The sequence below is a fragment of the Pelobates fuscus genome, chromosome 1 (genome assembly GCF_036172605.1).
Source record: "Pelobates fuscus isolate aPelFus1 chromosome 1, aPelFus1.pri, whole genome shotgun sequence".
Taxonomy (NCBI): domain Eukaryota; kingdom Metazoa; phylum Chordata; class Amphibia; order Anura; family Pelobatidae; genus Pelobates; species Pelobates fuscus.
This window is the reverse complement of record NC_086317.1, coordinates 482,026,600-482,035,859: the sequence shown is the minus strand read 5'-3', so window position 1 is coordinate 482,035,859 and position 9,260 is coordinate 482,026,600.

Genomic DNA, 9,260 nt, shown 5'->3' with positions numbered 1-9,260 from the left:
GTCCTGCAAGCGTGAGTTGGCCGTACGGGTGTGAGCAGCGGACAGGAGAAGGTCACGGGCAGAGCGGAGAGACCGAGAAGGGGCATACCTATGGATCTGTGAAGAGATATAAAAGGAGAATTGTTCAGTGCTTTATATATATGGGTTAGCACTTTGAATTGACTCCTATAGCATACAAGAAGCCAATGTAAGGACTGACAGAGGTGTGAGGTGTGAGAGAACCGACTAGAGAGGAAAATCAGTCTGGCAGCAGCATTCATTACAGACTGTAGCGGGGCAATACGGCTATTGGGAAGACCAATTAGGAGAGAGTTACAATAATCCATGCAGGAAATTACTAGAGCATGGACAAGCTCCATGGTAGTATCTTGCGTAAGAACTATGTTTTTAGGATGGAATCTACAGGATTTGGCAACATACTGGATGTGAGTCTCAAAGGTAAGGCCAGAATCAAGTATGATGCCATGACAGCGCGCTTGCAATGATGGACTTATGTGGATACCACTAACTTGAAGGGAGAGGAGGAAAGACAAGGAGCCCAGTTTAGAGCGATTGAGTTTCAGAAAGCGGGTGGACATCTAGTCAGAGATGGAAGAAAGGCAAGCATTCCCCATTGCAGGACAGCAGGGGAAAGGTCCAGGTAGGAGAGCCTTTTCTGGATGTCATCAGCATACAGGTAGTAGTGGAATCCAAATGAGGTAATAAGTGTGCCAAGAGAGGCAGTATAACAAGAAATTAGAAGGGGACAAAGTACAGAGCCCTGGGGCACTCCAACAGAGACAGGACAAAGGGAGGAAGTATCATTAGAAAAGGAGACACTGAATGAGTGTTGGGAGAGATAAGAGGAAAACCACGAGAGGACAGAGTCACAGAGACAGAGTGATTGAAGAGAAGAAGGAGAGCATGATCAACTGTGTCAAAGGCAGCCAAGAGGTCAAGAAAAATTAGTATGGAATAGGGGCCTTTGGATTTAGCTGCAATTAGGTCGTTAGTAACTTTGATAAGAGCAGTCTCAGTAGAGTGGAGAGGGCGGAAGCCAGATTGAAGTTGGTCAAGGAGAGAGTTGGAATTGAGGAAGTGAGACATATGGGTAAAGACAAGTCTTTCCAGAAGCTTTGAGGAAAAAGGGAGCAGGGATATCGGACGATAGTTAGAGTGGGAGGATGGGTCAAGAGATGTTTTTTTTTATGATAGGTACTACAGTGGCATGTTTAAGGTCAGCAGGGACAACGCCAGAAGAGAGAGTGCAGTTTCAGATGTGTGTTAAGGAAGGTACAAGACAAGGGAGAGAGCTCTGATAAGAAACAAAGTAAATCAGTTGGGAAATTTACACATTGCAAAATGATCTCAAAAAAGATCTAATACCGAGAGTAGCATCAGCCAGTCAAATTGAACAGACAGAAGGAATTGAAGGAGGCTGAGACCGCGTGCTCTAAAAAAATTAATGAATATAATTTGTAAATATGAGCTCTGAAACCTACGACTTTGCAACAAGTGCTAGATAAAGTGCAAATATTTAGGAGTGACCCTTCATTTAATACAAATAAGGTGAGATTAAAAATTCATTTGGATAAGATTAAAAAAATATTTGGATAGATTTACCAATTAAGAACAAAAAACATCAGAAGTTCTTACGACATAACTAAGACTATAAGTCAGTATGTGTCTACCATAGGTTTAAACATACCAGCAGACTAAACTCTGATCATTACGCTACATCGGAATATGACACGTCAGACACGGACTAAGACCTACCACAGTCACAAGAACTCCCCACACCGATCACCCCACCCAAAAGCATCTTGAAAAAAAGGTTTTATTTTTTAGGGCTGATACAACCAGAGGAGTTCCAGGGACCGCAAACAAGACAGGGGTCCAGAATAGGGAGAAGGGGACATTTTAGGCTCTAAACCATGCAGTTTTAGAGCTATCAATCTGTCCCCACTAACACTATCCTATGTTTGAGTTGACATAAGATATCCACTTATTTTCCACACACTAGCTCTTCACAAATATAATTTCACATGTAATGAAAATAAGGCCAAAACTCTGGGCCTAACAGTATGAGACTATGACTGCTTACAAACTCTGCTGGGCTTATGGATCTCAGCAAAGGCACAATCAGCCCCAATCTACCCAACATCAGTTTATGCACCCGTAGTGCCTTTGCACCAGACCCCAAAGATTTCCACAACATTAAAGTCTTTGTGAATCTGTTATGAGAAATGAATCGTTGTGGCCTAACAAAATTGATTACTAAGCATTAAAGGGAATCTGACACATGGAGAGTTCTCTGCTTTGAGGGAAATTTAGGATAACTCTGATATTGTCACTAAACCTTCTGAGGGGTCTACATCATGGTTATGGATCAGAAGAAATATATTGATATGGCCAAAAAATTATTAAATCACCCATTTACATATCACATATTGAAACAAGAGCCTACCGTTCAATATCTTTATCAGTTGAATGTTCTGCTGTCTGGTGGCTTTGATGATAAAAGGGTTAACAGGGACAAACTTATTTTTTTCTGAACCAGAGACCCATCAACTCAATTTTCTATTGTCTACTTAAGGTCTACAGAAAGTTGTTGGAACCCTCAGGTAGACCAATAGTTTCAGGCACTAGCAAAAAACTGTTTCATTCAGTAGCATTATAATGAAATGAGATGGCTGTTTCATAGTTACATAGCTGAAAAGAGACTTGCGCCCATCAAGTTTAGCTTTCCTCACATTTGTTTTTTGCTGTTGATGCAAAAGAAGGCAAAAAAAAAAGCCTAGTTTGAAGCACTTCCAATTTTGCAACAAACTAGGAAAGAGACAGAGTGATTGAAGAGACAGAGTGATTGAAGAGTTTGAAGAAGGAGAGCACGATCAACTGTGTCAAAGGCAGCCAAGAGGTCAAGAAGAATTAGTATGGAATAGGGGCCTTTGGATTTAGCTGTAATTAGGTCGTTAGTAACTTTGATAAGAGCAGTCTCAGTAGAGTAGAGAGGGCGGAAGCCAGATTGAAGAGGGTCAAGGAGAGTGTTGGAATTGAGGAAGTGAGACATATGGGTAAAGACAAGTCTTTCCAGAAGCTTTGAGGAAAAAGGGAGCAGGGATATCGGACGATAGTTAGAGTGGGAGGACGGGTCAAGAGATTTTTTTTTTTATGATAGGTACTACAGTGGCATGTTTAGCAGGGACAACGCCAGAAGAGAGAGTGCAGTTTCAGATGTGTGTTAAGGAAGGTACAAGACAAGGGGAGAGAGACCTGATGAGAAACAAAGTAAATCAGTTGGGAAATTTACACATTGCAAAATTACCGTATATACTCGAGTATAAGTCGAGGTTTTCAGCACATTTTTTGTGCTGAAAAACCCCAACTCGACTTATACTCGAGTCAATGTCTGTATTATGGCAATTTATATTGCCATAATACAGACTGGGGGCTGTGTAGGAGGGGGCTGGCAGAGAGCTGTAACTTACCTCTCCTGCAGCTCCTGTCAGCTCCCTTCTCCTCCACGCCAGTCCGGTCAGCTCCCCTGTCAGCTCCCAGTGTAAGTCACGCGAGAGCCGCGGGGTCATAGCGCGGCCGCGAGACTTACACTGTGAGCTGACAGGGGAGCTGACCAGACCGGCGCGGAGGAGAAGGGAGCTGACAGGAGCTGCAGGAGAGGTAAGTAAGAGCTTCCTGCCAGCCCCCCTCCACTGAACTGCAAATGCCACTGGACCACCAGGAAGTGAGAGCCCCCCTCGCTGCCATGTATCAAGCAGGGAGGGGGGACGAAAAAAAATAAAATAATAATAAAATAATAATACTTAAAAAATAATAATAAAAAAATGTATTAAAATAATAATTAACAAAAATAATAATAATAAAAATGCCCACCCCCCCACCAAGGCTCTGCAACACATACACGAACACTGCATCACACACACACACACACTGCACTCATACACACACACTGCACTCATACACAAACTGCACTCATACACACACTGCACTCATACATACACACACTGCATTCATACACACACTGCACTCAAACACACACACTGCACTCATACACAAACTGCACTCATACACACACACTGCACTCATACACACACACACTGCATTCATACACACACACTGCACCTATACACACACACTGCATTCATTATATACACACTGTAAATAAATATTCAATTAATATAATTTTTTTAGGATCTAATTTTATTTAGAAATTTACCAGTAGCTGCTGCATTTCCCACCCTAGACTTATGTTTTTTGGGGTAAAATTAGGGGCCTCGGCTTATATTCGGGTCGGCTAATACTCGAGTATATATGGTATCTCAAAAAAGATCTAATACCGAGAGTAGCATCAGCCAGTCAAATTGAACAGACAGAAGGAATTGAAGGAGGCTGAGACCGCGTGCTCTAAAAAAATTAATGAATATAATTTGTAAATATGAGCTCTGAAACCTACGACTTTGCAACAAGTGCTAGATAAAGTGCAAATATTTAGGAGTGACCCTTCATTTAATACAAATAAGGTGAGATTAAAAATCATTTGGATAAGATTAAAAACATTTTTGGATAGATTTACTAGTTAAGAACAAAAAACATCAGAAGTTCTTACGACATAACTAAGACTATAAGTCAGTATGTGTCTACCATAGGTTTAAACATACCACCAGACTAAACTCTGATCATTACGCTACATCGTAATATGACACGTCAGACATGGACTAAGACCTACCACAGTCACAAGAACTCCCCACACCGATCGCCCCACCCAAAAGCATCCTGAAAAAAAGGTTTTATTTTTTAGGGTTGATACAACCAGAGGAGTTCCAGGGACTGCAAACAAGACAGAGGTCCAGAATAGGGAGAAGGCGGACATTTTAGGCTCTAAACCATCCAGTGTTAGAGCTATCAATCTGTCCCCACTAACACTATCCCATGTTTGAGTTGACATAAGATATTCACTTATTTTCCACACACTAGCTCTTCACAAATATAATTTCACATGTAATGAAAATAAGGCCAAAACTATGGGCCTAACAGTATGAGACTATGACTGCTTACAAACTCTGCTGGATCTTATGGATCTCAGCAGAGGCACAATCAGCCCCAATCTACCCAACATCAGTTTATGCACCCGTAGTCCCTTTGCACCAGACCCCAAAGATTTCCACAACATTAAAGTCTTTGTGAATCTGTTATGAGAAATGAATCGTTGTGGCCTAACAAAATTGATTACTAAGCATTAAAGGGAATCTGACACATGGAGAGTTCTCTGCTTTGAGGGAAATTTAGGATAACTCTGATATTGTCACTAAACCTTCTGAGGGGTCTACATCATGGTTATGGATCAGAAGAAATATATTGATATGGCCAAAAAATTAATCACCCATTTACATATCACATATTGAAACAAGAGCCTACCGTTCAAAATCTGTATGAGTTGAATGTTCTGCTGTCTGGTGCCTTTGATGATAAACTGGTTAACAGGGACAAACTTTTTTTTTTCTGAACCAGAGACCCATCAACTAAATTTTCTATTGTCTACTTAAGGTCCACAGAAAGTTGTTGGAACCCTCAGGTAGACCAATAGTTTTAGGCACTAGCAAAAAACTGTTTCATTCAGTAGCATTATAATGGAATGAGACGGTTGTTTCATAGTTACATAGCTGAAAAGAGACTTGCGCCCATCAAGTTCAGCTTTCCTCACATTTGGTTTTTGTGGTTGATCCAAAAGAAGGCAAAAAAGGCCTAGTTTGAAGCACTTCCAATCTTGCAACAAACTAGGAAAAAAAATTCTTCTTGACCCCAGAATGGCAATCAGATTTATCCTTGGATCAAGAAGCTATTACCCTACATTGAAAGATTATATCCTTGAATATTCAATTTTTGCAAGTATGCATCTAGTTGCTGTTTGAACATCTGTATGGACTCTAGTTTCATTTTTACATAAAATAAAAAACATAAATTTATAATACTTACCTGTCATCATCCCCCAATTTCCACACCCCCTAGATGTTTACAGTCTTATCAGGTAAAGGGAGAGTGCATACCGCACTTGCTCAACCTTGGCCGATCCAGTTACGCAAACACTATCAAAAGGAGATCAGAAGAGTTCTAATTGCAAAAAAGTGCAAATTGCTAAATTGTAGAGAAAAAAAAACGGTATCAATAAAAGTTCTATTTGAACATATTACATTCATCCAAGTGACATCACATAATTTCATATCCATATTGTTTTTCAAATGCCCAGGGTACCAAAGGTTCCTAAGGAAGAAATTCTTAGACTTATTGTAGGGAAAACATTTTGAAAAAGTTAGTAAAATTGCTTTGCCATCAGCAAAGGTATGGGAAGAGATTAAATCTTAATTGTGACCAGGACCTTAGTTTGGAATGTGCAGACGAAACAGGACCCTGACCAGACAGTAAAAGATGAAACTGATAAGAACACCTCCAACTCTGAGCACAGTGAGTCAGGGCCGCCATCAGGGGGTGACAACCATAACCGTTGTCACGCTGATGGGGCCCATCGGGTGGCCCATGCACTTAGGGCCACCCGATGACCCCATATCTTCAGGGCCCGGTCAGCGCTGTGGCTGTGGTATAGAGCGACCGGGCCCCTTTAAAAAAAAAAAATGCCGCTACTGGGAGGAAGTGCTCACTTCCTCCCAGCTCACTCCACGCGGGAGGAGCGCCCGCCCCCCCGACAATGAAGAGGGAGAGCCAGCTGCCTGCCAGTCCCATCAGCCCCAGCCAGCCACCCTCCTGCAAAGACAAGGTAAGAAACAGGAGGGTGGCTGGAAAATGAGCTCTGTGTGTGTTTGAATGTATGTCTGTGTGTATGTCTGTGTGTCTGTCTGTCTGTCTGTATGTCTGTCTGTGTGTATGTCTGTCTGTCTGTCTGTCTGTATGTCTGTATGTCTGTATGTCTGTCTGTGTGTATGTCTGTCTGTATGTCTGTCTGTGTGTATGTATGTCTGTGTGTATGTCTGTCTGTCTGTGTGTGTGTGTGTGTATGTCTGTGTGTGTGTATATCTGTCTGTTTGTGTGTGTGTGTGTGTATGTATGTATGTCTGTCTGTCTGTTTGTGTGTATGTATGTCTGTGTGTGTATGTCTGTTTGTGTGTATGTATGTCTGTTTGTGTATGTATGTCTGTCTGTGTGTATGCCTGTATGTCTGTGTGTATGTCTGTGTGTATATATGTCTGTCTGTGTATGTCTGTCTGTATGTCTGTCTGTATGTGTGTATATATGTCTGTATGCATGTCATTATGTGTGTATGAATGTCAGTGTATGTATGTATGCATGTCATTATGAATGTGTGTATGTCTGTCTGTCTGTATGAATGTATGTATGTATGCATGTATGTCTATCTGTATGCATGTCATTATGTGTGTATGAATGTCAGTGTATGTATGTCTGTTTGTCATTATGAATGTGTGTGTGTATGGATGTCAGTGTCTGTATGGATGTATGTATGCCAGTATGAATGTATGTATGTAACTATGTATGTCTGTATGTATATCTGTATGTATGTCTGTCTGTATGTGTGTATATATGTCTGTATGCATGTCATTATGTGTGTATGAATGTCAGTGTATGTATGTATGCATGTCATTATGAATGTGTGTATGTCTGTCTGTCTGTATGAATGTATGTCTGTATGCATGTATGTCTATCTGTATGCATGTCATTATGTGTGTATGTATGAATGTCAGTGTATGTATGTCTGTATGTCATTATGAATGTGTGTATGTATGGATGTCAGTGTCTGTATGGATGTATGTATGCCAGTATGAATGTATGTATGTAACTATGTATGTCTGTATGTATATCTGTATGTATGTCTGTATGCATGTCATTATGTGTGTATGAATGTCAGTGTATGTATGTATGCATGTCATTATGAATGTGTGTATGTCTGTCTGTATGAATGTCTGTGTGTGTGTATCTGTGTCCTTTTGTATCAGTGAATGTGTCTGTGTCTGTGTGTGTATTCCTATGGGCGGGATTAGGAGGCGGTCTCTGCGGGCGGTTTTGGAGGCGGGCCCCGAGGGGCCCAGACCCTGAGCTCAGTTAGGGGCCCCAAAATTTCTGGTGGCAGCCCTGCAGTGAGTCACATGGAATTATTGAAAAACCCACAGCTCCTGTAAAGAATGTAAAGCAGGGCTCTTTATTCACTATGACAAAAAAAGAAAAAACAATGACTGAACAGTAACAGCGAACTGTGAGACAAACATTTGTTGTAGGTATCTCACCAGTAAAGACATCAGATATATTGAAGGCCACAACTATGAGGTCTTGAGACAAGGTTCATGGACTCATATAATCCATGAAACCATCTAGGTTTCAAAAGAATATTTATGTACATGGGTTTTTAAGAGGGGCAAAGTACAGGAAAATTCAAAGCTCCTAAAAACAAACAAAGACCAAACAGCAACACTGAATTGTGAAGTATATAAACGTGAATATCACGTCAGGCAAATCAGAAAGTCAGGAAATGTATGTGTGACTGTGTGAGAGCAAGAAACAGCCAAATACATGGCTTGCCTCTGAATTTCTATGGCTTATTAAAGTTAAACAAGAACAAAGAATTCGGGAAGTTTGTGATAAAGACCTCCTAACATCTGTCCTTTACATAAAATACCTACCTCCCTATTATGGCAGTGTGTATGACATTGGACTTGACAAATGATTTCTCCACTGTTGGTCAACATCACAAATGTATATATACAAAACCCTGTCTAGACATCATTCCAGTGTTGCTCCTTTTGATGTCACTGATTTCCTTGTCAAAAAACGGAAACATTCATATGAAACCACGGAGCAACGCAGGGAGAAGTGGGCCTTGACAGAGCCAGGAGTAGGCAGGTGAAGTTTAGGTCAAGGAGCTGTCCTAAGTATTGTGCTAAGGGGGCGTGGGTTAGAGGGGAAGTTAAATAGCGGCCATTTTGGGGTAAGTTCATTCTAACTTGAGCCTTTCTTACCTGTAAATTGTTGCAGGTCGGCTAGGCTCTTCTTTTCTTCTTTTTCAGGTGCAGCATGGCTTCCTTGGAAGAAATTTTGTCGGGTGTGCGGTCCGTGGTGAAGGAGAAGGGTATAGCGTGGCTGCAGGAGCAGTTGGGGGTTCCGAGCACGTCTGCTCCCCCCCATGCGGTTCCGGAGCGGAGACCAGAGAGGAGAGCCAGGCCGCCTCAGCGGCTTAGTCCAGGAGCGGGTCCGGCGGCGCGACGGAGGAAGAGCTCGGCTGGAAGCAGTGTGCGGCCGAA